Source organism: Pan paniscus, chromosome 3, assembly GCF_029289425.2.
Source record: "Pan paniscus chromosome 3, NHGRI_mPanPan1-v2.0_pri, whole genome shotgun sequence".
Classification (NCBI taxonomy): Eukaryota; Metazoa; Chordata; class Mammalia; order Primates; family Hominidae; genus Pan; species Pan paniscus.
This window is the reverse complement of record NC_073252.2, coordinates 159,577,429-159,595,047: the sequence shown is the minus strand read 5'-3', so window position 1 is coordinate 159,595,047 and position 17,619 is coordinate 159,577,429. Positions and strand designations below refer to the sequence as shown.

The 17,619-nt window shown below is 34.3% G+C and overlaps 1 protein-coding gene across 4 annotated transcripts in view; it reads left to right on the top strand.

Moving 5' to 3' along the window:
• Nucleotides 1-17,619, top strand: part of FSTL5 (follistatin like 5) — a 778,780-nt gene that overhangs the window by 384,414 nt on the left and 376,747 nt on the right. The gene's annotated exons all lie outside the window — the stretch shown is intronic.

The following is a 17,619-nucleotide window of genomic DNA, read 5'->3' as shown; positions in this document are numbered from 1 at the left end:
GTAGTAGAAATATAAAATAAGAGACATGGGATTTCTTCAAAACTATACACTGATTTTAGAGAATAATGAAGAGAAGAAGCCCAATTAGGCAACAGAAAAATGATGGCAGCACTGATGATTTTGCTGACTTCTTGATGATCCCTATAACATATCTTGAGGTGGATTTTGCTCCTACCCTTAACAGTGAATATAGGTTTGGGGTGAGGGGAGTAGACCATTTTTATAATATCATGCTATTCATTTTTTTCTGGTTAATTTTATGGCTTATTTTAAAAATCTGGCATTGTGGAGTATTGGTCTTATTAAACAAGTATTTCGAAGCTTTGCAATAGTGTAACTTAATTTAAAAACTTTATCTCAAAGTAACATTGTGAGCAAATTGATTATAGGTATCATCATTCAAACTAATTAAAATTCACATCATTTTTATTGTCTTTTCTAATGCAGCCTCACATTTATTTTGTAGTTACCAAATCCTAGGCATTGGAATTTAAGGAATTCAGAGTAAAATTGGAAGATATTTTAATTAGGATATCTATGCTGTCATACACCTCATGATTTATTTCTTAAGAATAAAATTTATACTTTATAGTAATAAGAATAAATAACTAGTTAATTAAATTAAAATAAATTTCTAATTTAAGCACTTTGATCTATGTGTGCCTAACATATATATTGTTATTTTGAGGGTTTTTTTCACTTTTTATGCTTTTAATTTTTATCAATTGTTTTGTTGTTTTTGTTGTTATTTTAGTTTTTATTAACATATCTGCACCACTATAGCCACCGATTGGATTTTAAAAAAGACATCAGATCAAGTCGATCTGGTCTGGATTTGGACATCTAAATCCAAAGGAAAGATGGCTAGTCACTGGACAGCACTGTACTCATACATGTTTCAAGCTTCTGCCATGTTCAAGTTTGTATTAGTTTCCCAGGGCGCCCATAAGAAAATACCACAAACTGTGTTGCTAAAACAACAGAAATTTATCCTCTCAATCCTGGAAGTTGGAAGTTCAGAATTGTGGTGTTGACAGGGCCATGCTTCCTCTGAACTTGGAAGTAGGGGTGAGAGAAGGGTCCTTTCTTGCTTCTTTCAGCTTCAGGTGGCCCTAAGCCTTCCCTTGCATTTGTGATGTTGTAGGGAAATCACACCAATCTGCTTCTATAGTCACATGTTGTCCTCCCTGTGTGTTTATCTTTACCTAGTCTTGCCTCTTTTTATAAGAACATCAGCATCATTGGATTAAGGGTTCACCCTAATCCATTAGGACGTCATCTTAAATTATCTAGTTACATCCGCAATGATTCAATTTCCAAATAAGATCAAATTCTGAGGTACTGGGGCTAAGGACTTTAAAACCCCTTTGGAGACACAATTAAACTACAAAGCTTGGTTTTGTTTCCTCAGCTATCTCTAATTTGACTTGCATTATGTCTGAAAAGTGTCCTTTCAATTCATGTGAAAGTTATGTTGTTGTGAGAGCAGAAAACGTCTCCATCATCTCATTTATGTTTTCACCAACCAAGAAGTACATGAAAGTAACAGTCTGGGAAGGTTACGTTTACTGACTTCCTTCTGCATACATCCCATTCACCTACAGAGGGCCATCCTGATTACTTCTAAGTTTTGGCAATTATGAGTAAGGTTTGTATAAATGTCCATATGCAGATTTTTGTGTAGACATAAGCTTTCAACTCCTTGAGATAAATACCAAGGACCATGAATATTTAGTCATATGGTAAGAGTATGTTTAGTTTGGGAGGAAACCGCCAAAATGTCTGCTGACGTGGAAATACCATTTTGCATTCCCACCAGCAGTGGATGAGAGAGATCCTGTTACTCCACATCCTCATCAGCATTGATGTTGTCAGTGTTCTGGATTTTGGCCATTCTATTAGATGTGTAATGATATCTCATTGTTGTTTTAATTCTCATTTACCTGATGAGATGATGTGGAACATCTTCTCATATGCTTATTTTCCATTTATGTATCTTTTTTGATGAGGTATCTGTTAAGGTCATTGACTTATTTATTATTTGGGTTATTATTATTGTTATTACACTTTAAAAGTTCTCTGCATATTCCAGATATAGTCCTTTATTAGATGTGCCTTTGCACATATTTTCTCCCAGCTGTAACTTGTCTTCTTGTTCATTTGATATTATCTTTTATGGAGCAGAAGTTTATTAAAATTTCAATGAAGTCCAGCTTATCAATGATTTCTTTTATAGACCATGCCCTTGCTATTTTATCTAAAAAGTCATTGCCACACACAAAGTAATCTAGGTTTTCTCTTACGTTATATTCTAGAAGTTTTATAGTTTTGCATTTTGAAATTAGGTCCATGATGTATTTTAAATTATTTTTTGTGAAGAATTCAAGGTGTATGTCTATATTTATTTATTTTTACATGTGAATATCCAATTGTTCCAGCACCATTTATCAAAATAACTGTCTTTGCTTTATTTTATTGCCTTTGTGCCTTTGTCAAAGATCAGTTGACTGAGTTTATGTGGTTCTATTTCTAAGCTTCCTATTTTGTCCTATTCATCTGTTTGTTTATTATTTCACCAATAGGACAGGGTCTTGATTACTGTAGCCTTATAGTAAGCCTTAAAGTCAGGGAGTGTTCATCCTTCAACTATGTTTTTCTTTAATATTGTGTTGACCATTCTGTGTCTTTTGTGTCTCCATATAGACTTTATAATCAGTTTGTTGAGATCCACAAAATAACTTGCTGGGATTTTAATTGAGGTTGCATTGAATCTGTAGACAAAGTTGTGAAGAACTGACATCATGACAATATTTAGCCTACCTATCCATGAACATGGAACTTCTCCCCAATTGTTTAGTTCTTTGATTGTATCCATCACAGTTTTGTAGTTTTCCTCATGTAGATTATGTACATGTGTTATTAGGTGTATTCCTATCACATTTTGGAGGGTACTGATGTTAATGGTATTGTGATTTTAATTTCAGATTCCACTTGTTCATTTATGGTACACAGAAAAGCAATTGACTTTGTATACTAACATTTATTTTGCAAACATGCTATAATTGCGTATTAGTTCCGGAAGGATTTTTGTCAACTAATTTATATGTTCTACATAGACAATCATATTATTTGTGAGCAAAGCAATTTCAGTTCTTCCTTGATAATCTGTCTTCCTTTTCTTTTCTTGCTTTATTTCATGACATTAGCCAAGACTTTAGTACAATGTGGAAGAGGAGTGGTTAGAGGGGTTACCCTTGTCATATTCCTGATGTTTGTAAAAAGTTTCAAGTTTCTCACTATTAGTTATGATGTTAGCTAAAGGTTTTTGTAGATATACATATTCTTTATTAAATTGAGGGAATTCCCTTCTACTCCTAGTTTACTGAGAGTTTTTGTCATGAATGGTTGTTGAATTTTGTCAAGTGTTTATTCAGCATTCATTGATATGATCATGGGATTTTTCTACTTTAGGCTGTTGGTGTGATGGGTACACTAATTGATTTTTAAATGCTGAAACAACCTTGCAACTCAGGAGAAATCCCACTTGCTCATGGTGTAAAATTATTTTTATACATTGTTAGATTCAATTTGCTAATATTTAGTGAGAATTTTTGCATCTATGTTGATGAGAGATGTTGGTCTGAAGTTTACTGCTCTTGTAATCTTTTTGTCTGTTTTTGAAATTAGTGTAATGGTGGCTTTATAGAATAAGTTAGGAAGTATTCCCTCTGTTTGTATCTTCTGAAAGAGATTGTAGAAAATTGATACAAAGTATTTCGTAAATGTTTGATAAAATTCACCTATAATCCCATCTCTGTCTGGTGCTTTCGGTTTTGGAAAGTTATTAACTAGTGATTCAATTTCTTTAAGAGACATAAGTCTATTCTGATTGTCTGTTTCTTCTTATATGAGTTTTGGAAAAATGTGTCTTTCAATAAATTGATCCATTTTATCTAGAATATTAAATTTGTGGCATAAAGGTGCTCATAGTATTTACTTATTTTTCTTTCAAGGTTCATAGGACTTTTAGTGATATTCTCCTGCATCCGTCCCACACCACACAAATCACTTATTCTTATAGCAGTATATAATAGAAATGTCAGTATCTCATCCACCAGTAAGAATTACGGAAAGAGAGTAAGGCTTTAATAGACACCCTGTGAAACACATAAAAACTTTTCAGATATTTATAGCAAAAATATTTTTTGACTGGTGTATTTTTGTGTTGCAGGTGCTTTAAAAAAAAACCTTGTGTTAGATATTATAAACATTAATACATATTTTATTTATACATTTGGAAACTTATGATATCATAATTTAATATTGCATTTTTTATTTCAATAGGTTTTGTGGGACCAGATGGTGTTTGGTTACATGAGTATGTTATTTAGTGGTGATTTTTGAGATGTTGGTGCATCCATCATGCAAGTAGTGTACACTGAACCCAATGTGTGGTTTTTTATCTCTCAACACCCCCCACCCTTACCCCTGAGTCTCCAAAGTCCATTGTATCATTCATATGCCTTTGCATCGTCATAACCTAGCTCCCCACTTATGAGTGAGAACACATAATGTTTGGTTTTCAATTTGTGAGGAGTTACTTCAGTTAGAATAATGGCCTCCAATTCCATCCAGGTCTCTATGAATACCATTATTTTATTCCTTTTTATGGCTGAGTAATATATATTACAATTTATATATATATATGTAAACATATGTGTGTGTGTGTGTGTGTGTGTGTGTATATATATATCACAATTTCCTTTTTTTCTTTTTTCTTTTTTTTTTTGAGATGGAGTCTCGCTCTGTTGCCCAGGCTGGAGTGCAGTGGCACGATCTCGGCTCACTGAAAGCTCCGCCTCCCAGGTTCACACCATTCTCCTGCCTCAGCCTCCCAAGTAGCTGGGACTACAGGCACCCGCCACCATGCCTGGCTAATTTTTTTGTATTTTTAGTAGAGACGGGGTTTCACCATGTTACCCAGGGTGGTCTCGATCTCCTGACCTCGTGATCCACCAGTCTCGTCCTCCCAAAGTGCTGGGATTACATGCGTGAGCCACCACACCCGGCCATATCACAATTTCTTTATCCACTCATTGAATGATGGATGTGGGCTGATTCCAAAGTTTTGCAATTGACAATTGTGCTACTATAAACATATGAGTGCAAGTATATTTTTCATATAATGACTTGTTTTCTTCTTGGTAGATACCCAGTAGTAGGATTGCTAGATCAAATGGTAGTTCTATTTTTAGTTCTGTAAGGACTCTCCACACTGTTTTCCATAGTGGTTGTACTAGTTTACGTTTCCCACCAGCGGTGTACAAGTATTCCCTTTGACCACATCCACATCAACATTTTTTTTAAAAGTTTAGATTATGGCCGTTTTTGCAGGAGTAAGGTGGTATCACATGGTGATTTTGATTTGCATTTCCCTGACCATTAGTGATGTTGAGCATTTTTTCATGTTCGTTGGCCACTTGTATATCTTCTCTTGAGAATTGTCTATTAATGTCCTTAGCCCACTTTTTGATAAAATATTTTGTTTTTTTCTTGCTGATTTGTTTGAGTTCCTTGCAGATTCTGTATATTAGTCATTTGTCAGATATATAGATTGCAAAGATTTTCTCCCACTCGTGGGTTGTCTGTTTATTCTGTTGATTGTTTCTTTTGCTGTACAGAGGCTTTTTAGTTTAATTAAGTCTCATCTATTTATCTTTGTTTTTGTTGTATTTGCTTTTGGGTTCTTGGTCATGAAGTCTTTGCCTAAGCTAATGTCTAGAAAGGCTTTTCTGATGTTATCTTCTAGAATTTTTATGGTTACAGGACTTTGATTTATGTCCTTGATCCATCTTGAGTTGATTTCTGTATAGGTGCGAGATGAGGATCCACTTTCATTCTTCTCCATGTGGTTTGCCAATTATCCCAGCACCATCTGTTGAATAGAGTGTCCTTCCCTCACCTTATGTTTTTGTTTGCTTTGTCAAAGATCACTGGCTGTAAGTATTTGGATTTATTTCTGAGATCTCTATTCTGTTTCATTGGTCTTTGTGCCTATTTTTATACCAGTACCATGCTGTTTTGGTGACTATGGCCTTATAGTATAGTATGAAATCAGGTAGTGTGATTCCTCCAGATTTGTTCTTTTTGCTTAGCCTTGCTTTGGCTATGCAGGCTCTTTTTTGGTTCCATATGAATTTTTGGATTGTTTTTTCCAGTTCTGTGAAGAATGATGGAGGTATTTTAGTGGGAATTGCATTGGATTTATAGATTGTGGAAGTATGGTCATTTTCACAAAATTGATTTTATCTATCCATGAGCATGAGATGTGTTTCCATTTGCTTTTGTCTTCTATGATGTTTTTCAGTAGTGATTTGTAGTTTTCCTTGTAGAGGTCTTTCACCTCCTTGGTTAGGTGTATTCCTAAGTATTTTATTTTTTGCAGCTATTGTAAAAGGCGTTGAGTTCTTGATTTGATTCTCAGCTTGGTTGCTGGTGGTGTATAGCAGAGCTACTGATTTGTGTACATTAATTTTGTATCCTGAAATTTTGCCGAATTCATTTATCAGTTCTAGGAGCTTTTTGGATGAGTCGTTAAGAGTTTTGTAGGTATACAGTCATATTATCAGCAAACAGCGACAGTTTGACTTCCTCTTTATCATTTTGCATGCCCTTTAATATTGAATTTTAAAATAATTTAAATTAGAATAAAAAGAGAAAGGATCTTAACAGTGTCTGTTAATAATTTACAAACTATTCTTAGCAAAGTATGTAATATATAACTCTAAGTTACAGCCAGTCATAAGTAAAAGTTAAAGAATATAATTTGTCCCTGGGTTTTATAAATGCAGCAGGAAAACTGGCTGCACACATTCTATAGTTAGTCCACATAATGAAGATGTATTCTTGAGTTTCTCTTCAAGATTTTCAAGTAAATTAGAACCTAGAGGCCTGTCTTTTTGAGGAAAAAAAAGACAAAAAAATCAGTGGATAAAGGAGGTAGGCTCTTTAGAATCTCAGCTAGCAGGTTGTCATAGCAAAAAGGTCTGCTAAAATGAACTGACCAGTTATAGAAATAGATCTCATTCAATCCACCTCTTCATCATTCTAACTTAACAGAATTGTCCATAATTGCACAGTTAGTCTTTCAGTCTGAGACCTATTTTTGTGTTTGGAGAATATCTAACATAAAATGCAAATGTATATCAAAGTGAAATTTTAAACTCCCAAAGTGCTAGGATCACAGGCGTGAGCCACAGTGCCCAGCTGAAATTTTAAACTTTTACAAGAACTGTGTTTTATGAAGTTGACAATATTGATTTTAAAACACTTAGTATCAATCAAACATATGGAAGAATTAAAACAGGTTATAACTGAAGAAGAGACATCAACAAAGATTAAGATGGAATATACATTTCATTTTCAAGACCAAAAGATAATATTTCAAGTAGCAAAGGAGTAGTGGCCCTAAATTGATGAAATCCTAGGATATTTTTTGTAAGTTATCTTTTTGATGCTCATAGCATAGTGGTTAAGAACTTTTATTATAAAGTCTGGGTTCAAATCACATCTCTACTACTTTCCAAGTAGGATGGCTATTTACTTAAAGCTTCTGTGTCTTAGTTTCTCGATATATAAACTGGCAATGATAATAGTACCCAGTATGTAAATTTCATGTGACACTGTTATTATTTAGAACATGCAAGCTTATTGGAAACATTGCTAGCACATAGAAAGCATGATGTACTTGTTAGTTATACTTTCATATCATTTGTGAAGATGTAGTAGATTATAATAGAGATAAAGGGAAGGCATATTCTTGAAATAGTGGATGAGTGATTGATAAATATTTTGTAATGCTTACAGTTGGATAATGCTTAAGAACAAAACAAATACTGTAAGCAGCCATTATAACCCAGAAATCTATGTGCACAACTTTATGCTAGTAAAAACTTTAACATTGATTTTTATAATAAAATAATTGTCCTGCCGTAGAAGGGGAATAATTTTTCTTATTTCAAGAAATTAGAAAAATAAACGATAGCACGATATTCGTTTTGTTCATCTCATTTAAGGAGCTTATCTACCTGTCTCATATAGCTAGCATGAGTGTTCCTAATCCTAAGAATTCTCTCCTAGAGACAACTAAACATTGACATTCTGCGACCACTGTAATATTGGGCTGTATCCCCCCAGATAACGTAGTGTCTATGCCTTTATAGATAAAATGTTAAATTGAACTGAACTTAAAATAAATATTATATATATTTTGTTTTAAGATGCTAATAAATATTACATTACAATATGTCTACATATATTGAAGTATTATATACTTAAATTCATGCGGTTTTTTTCTTGCCCATAAAATTAAGTTTTAAAAATAATGAAAACGTTGTCTTGAACAAGAGGACATACATATGTGATGAAAGAAACAATATATTTTCATTAGTTATATTTTACAATTTAAACACTTAAACATCTATAAGTCCTCAGATATGCATGACTATAATCAAGATTCTGTCGCTTTTTATTTATTAATTTTTAATTTTTGTGAGTACATAGTAGGTATATATACATAAGGGTTACATGAGACACTTTGATATAGGGATGCAATATACAGTAATCACATCATGGAAAATGGGGTATCCATCACTTCAAGCATCTATCCTTTTTGCTACAAACAATTCAATTAAATTCTTCTAGTTGCGGAAAATGTGCAATATTAGCATTGTCTATAATCACTCTGTTGTGCTATAAAATAGTAGATCTTATTCATTACCCATTGACCATCTCCACCTCCCACCAACCTACACCCACTATCCTTCCCAACCTCTGGTAATCATCATTCTATGCTCTATCACTGTGAGTTCAATTGTTTCCATTTGTAGCTCCCACAAATAAGTAAGAATATATGAAGTTTGTCTTTCTGTGCCTGGCTTATTTCATGTAACATAATGATCTCCAGTTCCATCCATGTTGTTGCAAATGACAGGATTTCATTCTTTTTTATGGCTAAATGCTACTCCATCATGTATACAGGCCACATTTTCTTTATCCATTCATCTGTTGATAAACACTTATGTTGCTTCCAAATCTTGGCTATTGTGAATAGCTTGTTTTTTTGGTGGAGTCTTTAGTTTTTTTTTCAAATATAAGATTATATCACCTGCAAACAACAGTAATTTGACTTCTTTCTTTCCAAATTTTATTTCTTTCTCTTTTCTGATTGCTCTAGCTAAGGACTTCCAGAAATATTTTGAAAAGCAGTGTTGAAAGTGAGCATCCTTGTCATGTTCTAGATCTTAGAGGAAAGGCTTACAGTTTTTCTCCATTTAGTATGATGCTAGCTGTGGGTTTGTTGTATATTTCTTCTATCCCCAGTTTTCTAAGCTTTTTATCATGAAGCGTGTTGAATATTATCAAATGCTTTTTCAGCATCAAATTGACATGATTATATGTTTTTTGCTCTTCTTTCTGTTGATGTGATGTATCACATTGATTTATTTGAGTAAGTTGAACCATTTTTGCATCACTGGGATAAATCCCACTTGATCATGATGAATGATCTTTTGAAGTTATTGTTGAATTCAGTGTGCCAGTATTTTGCTGAGGACTTTTGCATCAATGTTTATCTGGCATATTGGCCTATAGTTTTCGTTTTTTGATATACCTTTTTCTGGTTTTGGAATCAGGTTAATACTGGTCTCATGGAATGAGTTTGAAAGTTTTCCTTCCTCCTCTAATTTTCAGAATAGTTTGAGTAAGCTTAGTATTAGTTCTTTAAATGTTTAGTAAAATCCAGCAGAGAAGCTTGGGTCCCAGTCTTATTTTTGCTGGAGGAATTTTTATTACAGCTTCAATCTCATTACTTGTTATTAGTCTATTCAGATATTGGATTTCTTCCTGGTTCAATATTGGTAGGTTACATGTGTCTAGAAAGTTATCCATTTCTTCTAGGTTTTTCAATTTATTGGCATATAGTTGCTCATAGGGGCATCTAATGATCCTTTGAATTTCTGTAGTATCAGTTTTAATGTCTAGTTTTTCATCTCTGATTTTTATTTATTTTGGTTTTCTTTCCTTTTACCTTAATCTGGCTAAAGGTTTGTCAATTTTATTTATCTTTTTAAAAGACCAACTTTTCATTTTGCTTATCTTTTGTATCGTTTTCTTTCTTCAATTTCATTTATTTCTGTTCTAATTTTTATTTTTTTTTATTCTATTGACTTTGGGTTCAGTTGGCTTTTACTTTTCTTTGAGATTCATTAAGTTCTTTAAGATTCTTTATTAGGTTGTTTATTTAAAGTTTTTCCACTCTTTTGATGTAGGCGCTGTTGTTTCTTTTGTACTTCCCTTTGAGCTCTGAAAAAAAAATCCATTTGCAAAATGGCATGAATATTTGATTGAAGATGTATAAGAGAGATAGATGGTGGGTTTACATTACATATTACACAAATCACACATTGAAATACAGTTTAGAGTGAGTACTTCCTTTATGTTTTATTTCCTTGTATTCTGTATAGAATATAAGAGCCTTGCATTCCTTACACCCTAGATATAATGGATAAGTCTGTCTCTCAAGTCGAATTTCTGTACTTTTCCTGGGGCTCCAAATTCCTTATTATGCAAAACAATGTGATTGTATTTTAGATCCTCCTCCTAAATTTGTATAACCAAATATGTCACATTTCACAGTTACCAACATCTACCTTCCTTGAAAACGAATGGCAAGGTATATATTCTGTAAGTTGCCATTCATTTTTAAGGAAGGTAGAGTTGATAACAATATCAAGATTAGTAGCAGTATCTATCATAGACTTCCCTTAGGGGCACAGATATTTGAAGTTCTAGAGGCTAGTGGAAATTCCTGGTCTCTGTCTTGTGCCATATATTTTACATCTTCAGAGCCAGATAAAATCCTCATATTTTTCAATTTCCTCAAGTGTGTATTACACCCACTTTTAGCCCTCTCTTGAGGGTTTCTGCCTCTCCAAAAAAATACAGACATACATGATAAGATAGGGTAGGGTACTTATCAAATGTGTTTCTTGCAGGAATAGAACAGAAGTGTTCTCTCTCGCATATGTGCGTTAATTACCATCTGAAAAAGTTAAAGTTTTACACACACAGATTTTTTTTTGTTGGTGTGTCTTTGTTTTTCATTGCCTATTTTCTCTTTATTGAAAATGCATAGATGATAATTTGATTCTTTAATTCTGAGTGGCTCTCTTTTATGTTGTTGTTGAATAAATCTGTGCTATATTGTCTGAATCCTATTCAGAATGAGGATGTGGAACTCTGAATCATCCTATTTCATCTACCAGTAACCGATTCTGGTAATGAAAGAACTAAAAATACTTGCTATTCCATTTGCATAAGGTGTGAAATCTCTACCTTAGCTTTTCCCTTTAAAATATAAACAGGTGTCTGAGGTTCATCTTTGTTATCTAGATCTTTGTATTCCTTCTCTTAAGCTATCTTCTCCAACAGTAAGAATTCAGCACTCTCTTTGGGGCTGTTGTAAAATCTCAGTTTCAATAAAGCTTGCTTAAGTGAAAATTGTGGTTGAAAAGCTACGGTCTAAATTGACTTAATTTTACAATGTACGTCTCAGAGAATAAATCCCTGAAAAGCCTCGACAAACGTGTAAAGAACTTTCTTTCTTGAAAGAATGTCACAAACTTGACCAAGGCATCTTAGTCTCTCCCATAAGCATTGTAAGTACATCGTGAGCCACTCAGCCACACAACACATTTGTGGTTTTAAGAACATAGATTATGACTAAAACAGACCTGGATGTGCAGTTCTTGAAAGCAAAATTCTGAATGAAATAACCTAAGGTATGGGCATATTCTTTTTGACAGGCCAACATGTAGAAAAAAAGTCACTGCAAGAAAGAAGGTTAATGATAATTTCTTATGAAAAGGAGCATAGAGCTCTTCTGAGTGGTTTATTCACATTGTTATTTAAGTCACTGGGAATATTGAAAGACTATGGGTAGACAGAAATACTGAGAAACAGGAGCTAAACTTTGGGGAGAGAATAGGAGAGTCATGTAACCGAATGGCCTGAGATTCAAAGGAGTGAGATCTATCTATCTATCTATCTATCGATCGATCGATCATCTATTGTCTATCTATCTGTATCTGTATATCCATCTATCTTTTATATCTGTATATTTCTAATTATCTATCTGGAAAACGACTTGCTTGGGAAACATAAATAATCCAGAAGTGCCTATACAGCCATTATCTACACCTTTCTTACACTGAAGTACAACAGATATGAGAAAAATTAGCCTCTGATTAAATTCATTAAAATTACTGAACGAATAATTTTAAGGGGAAGCCAGATTTTTCTAAAGTCAGTATGGTGAAGAATATATTTGTATAAGTAATTGAGGACAAAAGAGTTTTCTGATTGAGCAGGATTTCCCGAAGACACAATGATGGGTTTAGGTTGGAGAATCATGGGTTTGGGGCCAAACTGGAAACTGTGCAGAGCAATATGGGGAACCATCGATTTCACTGGGTCACAGAAATAAACCACGGTATGAAATACAAATGCATTTTTGTCCAGAGTGTTACTTAGAAAAGCATAGGCAACTATTGCTGGCATCGTGGTCCTGCATATTTGGTTCACAGTGTCAGATGAGGGGAGGCACAGAAGGCTTCACTTGGTAGAATGGCGGCCTCAGTTTGTCAGCAGCAAACAGAGGACTTGAAGTAAAATGGTACCAACAACATGAAAAATCTGCTTCTTAGCCGTTCCCCATTTGATAAAATAACACTCATAGAATTTAAGTGAGCAAAGTCATTGCCTTGTGATTCTGAATTTAGATAAGCAGCTGTATTGAGTATATTGATTTATGTTTTTCTCCATTTAGATTCTGTCATCTTAATAAACTGATTTACATTAAAAATGCATGTTAGGAGCTGGCGCGGTGGCTCAGGCCTGTAATCTCATCAACGTTGGGAGGCGGAGGTGGGTGGATCATGATGTAAGGAGTTCGGGACCAGCCTGGCCAAGATGGTGAAACCCCGTCTCTACTAAAAATACAAAAATTAGCCGGGCATGGTGGCGGGCACCTGTAATCCCAGCGACTGGGGAGGCTGAGGCAGGATAATCGCTTGAACCCGGGAGGCCAGGTTGCAGTGAGCCGAGATTGTGCCACAGTACTCTAGCCAGGGTGACAGAGCAAGACTCTGTCTCAAAAAAAAAAAAAAAATGCATATTAGAATAAAATACTTCCCTTATATACACATATGTCAATTCTTTATTAAAATAATGAAAAGAACTACTTATTCACAGGATTTAGATTATTATGTTATACGTATTTGACTTAAAATGCCATTTGCTCAATGACTGCCATATGTGAATATACTTACAGAATTAAATTAAAAGTGAGCATGAATAAGAGTGTATATTTTCAAGCTTACAAGATGGGACTGCCAATAGGTTTTTGCAGCATTTTTACAAATTAAGTATTTTTCTTTAAAAATCATTAGAAATGTTACAAGGGGAAATGAACAGTTAATCTTTACGCTGAGTTCATAAACTCTTTCACAATTATAAGTATTTGTAAAAAGGTTCTGATTTAGTCAACATATTTATTTGCTATGAGATTTATAATAGCCGTTTTATCTCACAGATAAAATGCTGTTTCAGTGGGACAAAGTAAATACAAATAAATAAGCACTTGTATGGATAGAAGAGTGAGATTAAGTGAGAATTTCCAGGGAATGCCATGGTAATTAATCCTATTTAACATCAGAGAGTGTAAAGCATAATGATGTTTGTCCAGATCATCCCTTAGAGCAGAATGGACAACTATTTCATGCATTTAAATGCCCATAATTCCATCAGTAATACAAAATAAGGCAGGAGAAACCAGGTGTTTGACTTAGAATGACATTGTCAATGCCAGTGGGTGGATCTTAGTAGTGTTGGCAATTTCCCTGCCATTAGCTAAAGATTTGAGAATAATAAGAGCAACAATGATCACTTAACAGAGAAAGATAAAGCCTGTAACTGTTGTTATATGCCCAGCTCAAAGCTACAATTACAAAATTAGTACTTTCAATTGTACCTGGAAATGTTAGTAACTAGTTTCAGTTATTTTTTAAGCGCTGTTCGTAACAAACACAAGGTAACTATAGTATTAACATTTAGGCTTTAAAATATTAAACATATTATTTGTAGTATCTTTACTTTAGATGGTCAAGATGCATTTAAAAACTTGGTATTCATGTTCAGAAAATCCTTGTGAGCCATGTAGGATACCTTAAAAATAAAATACTTTTCTTTCCACCAGTGGTTTAATGAAAATAATGATATCTCTTCAACTGGTCTTTCAAAAAAATTAAAGTTGGCTATATTGATTTTTTTTAAATGTTATATTAGGCACTTTAGGAAACCTAAAAGAAAATGTAATTATTTCCATTCAATCTTTTTAAAAATACATCTCCAGGCCAGATGCAGTGGCTCACACCTGTAATCCCAGCATTTTGGGAGGCTGAGGCAGGTGGACAACCTGAAATCAGGAATTCAAGTCCAGCCTGGCCAACATGGTAAAACCCCGTCTCTACTAAAAACACAAAAATTAGCTGGGCGTGGTGGTGGGAGCCTGTAGTCCCAGCTACTCCGGTAGCTGAGGCAGGAGAATTGCTTGAACCCAGGAGGCAAAGGTTGCAGTGAGCCGAGATCGCACCACTGCATTCCAGCCTGGACAACAAGAGTGAAACTCCCTCTCAAAAACAATAACAACAAAAATACATCTCTTGCAGGATAGCATTTGTTATATATAACTAAACACATAAAATGTGTAATATTAGTTATTAACTCTGTCCTTTCACATGATCTATTTTTTAGAGTACTGCTGATAATATGTAATTATCTCACTTAATAATTAGATTGCTGTTTCCAGTGATCATCTCTAGAATAAAAACTCAATGAGAGCAGGGACTGTGACATTCTTATTAATTCACCTCCAGCACTTAGTATAGTTTTGGGCACGTGTTGGTTGAAAATAAGGAAAAGGAAAGAGAGAGGGAAGAAAGGAAAAAGAAGAAAGGAAGAAAGGGGGGAGACAAGAAGCTGTTCAGACCAAGTAGCCCAAGAACCAACTTATATTGACTGTATGGGAGAAGCATACATCTAATACCCGGAAATGTACATTCTTCTTACCGAAGGGGTATACTTATTTTCTTACCTTTAGTCTTTGAAGTAATGTACATATTACTTCAAATCAAATGGGCTTTCTTTTGATTAGAGGAGCACTGGGCACTGAGCATATGACTTCAACATGATCATGATTAGTTTGGGAAAAATATTTTTGCAAAGGATGGAGAAGAACTCAAATAACTCAAACATATGAATGGTACATTACTCTATGAGTTCACAATTGCTATTTCTTGCCTGTCTCCACCAAAGAGAGTAAATAAGTGGACATAGAACTAGAAGATCCTACTTTTCTGTCCTTCTCTCCCCTACACCCATAGCTTCATAGCCATGACTTGCCTTCACATTATCAAAATCAATCCCATGTCTTGTATATCTTCCATGAAAGTCAGCATAAAAATCTTGTACTTCCAAATCATCCCCTAATCCCAGAAATCTAACACCCATACCTCTCTATACTTGGGAGACAGTACCTTTACATCCACTTCTGGCACATTCAATTTTTCTTCTCATTTTTATTTATTTTTATATCACTTTTCATTCTATGGCAAAATATATATATTTACTACTATATTTCTTTGCTCTCCCTTCACCAGAATATGAGTTTCATATGGGAAAGATTTTTGTCTATCTTGTTGTCTGCTGTGTTTTCAGAGTTTTGGACAATGCCTGACACATAGTAGGCAGTCTGAAAGGATTTGTTGAATGGATGATTGAGTTAGTGAGTGAAGGAGAATAGTAAAAACAGTAAAGAGAATAGTTCATTTTGAGGATGGTCAAGTTTTTTTATTGTTTGTTTTGGAACAAAAGAGAATACAGTACCAAGACAGTGAGTCATTCCTGATTTGTTACAGTCCTTGTGCAACTTTGACATTTCTATTACATTGAAGTTCAAAATGTACTCCCTGTTCCATGCTGTGTCTGAACTCCCCTGATGCCATCCATTCTGCTAATACTTCTATTTTTTCACACTGAACCAAACCATTGGAGGGCCCAAGATTCATATAACTTGACTTCTGATCAGTGAAAAAAAAGTGTAAAAGATTTTATTTTGATAGCCTTAAGGCTACCAGACTCCTTGAGGAGTTTACCAACTTTGGTAGGCTTGAGAAACATCCTCACCATTTTATCCGAGGTAACAAGTGAAAATATGATTGGTCTTTTTGACCAATCAAGATCATAAGATGGTATCTTGTTATCTCTTATACCACTTATACCACTTATTACCTCTTACATCATTTTATAAGAGGTAAAATGGTATGAGATAAAAAATAGCATGAGATAATGAAGTATCATCACAACATATTTGAATACGATATATTCAAATATATTTAGTGAATCTGGCAGTGTCATGAATTGCTAGTTAAGAACTAACATGTGCCTTTTGAGAAGTCTACAGTGAGTTTTTGGAATCAGTGTCAAACACTAAATGAAAGAAGTGCACGGAACTATCAGAGCCCTACAAGTTTGTGCCAACGAGTGGTTACTGTGGACTGAGGAAGGAAGTCTACTTGTATAGTTTTTCATACTTTCTTTTTGACCATCAAATACTCATGACTGTAAAGCTATAAAAATTCTGGTATCTGGGAGGCGGACGTTGCAGTGAGCCGAGATGCGCCACTGCACTCTAGCCTGGGCGACAGAGCAAGACTCCGTCTCAAAACAAACAAACAAACAAAAACAAAAACAAACAAACAAAAATTCTGGGTACCTAAACCAATTTTTCAATGCTGATTGAAATGTCCTGTAAACACATAAAACATTCTACATTAAATATATGCCATTTTTATATCAATCATACCTCAATAAAGATGTGAAAAAACAGAAAAGAAGAAAAGTCATAGGAAAGTACCTCCCTCATTAGTAAACACCAGAATGTGACAAAGCTTCCCCTCAGGACACATGAAGGAGAGAAATAATTACTAAGAATCATGTTTTAAGTGGGGTATTTCATTGACCCACTTAAATGAGATAAAAGAGCAAATATTTGAAATATTTAGAATAAGAAAATGAATCTACTTTGTCCTATGCATGGATACGCTTCAGTATAGATGATAAGGGCTTAAAAAATAAGAAGTTTATTAGCCAGGACTGGCTTCTCAAGGTCACACGCATTAAAATGGCCTGCCCAGCTTAAGTTGTATCATCATGACCAAGTGAAGGCCAAGATCAAATCAAGATCAAACTAGTCTTATGCAAGAGCCAGTGATAAGTATAAAGTGGGAAGTCCAATATCTTGGTCTAATACATTAAGTTTGTAAAGTATTAAAACAGAAATAAACATGAGACAGAAAATGACAAAAGCTTTTCCCTATCTTTGTGCTCATCTCTATTTACAAATAAATGAGAGACTAAAAGTCATTAAAATGTCTGAATAAAGGCTGGTGTCACTGCATCCTAAACATTACCACAATGCTAACATTGTACATATTTAGTGCA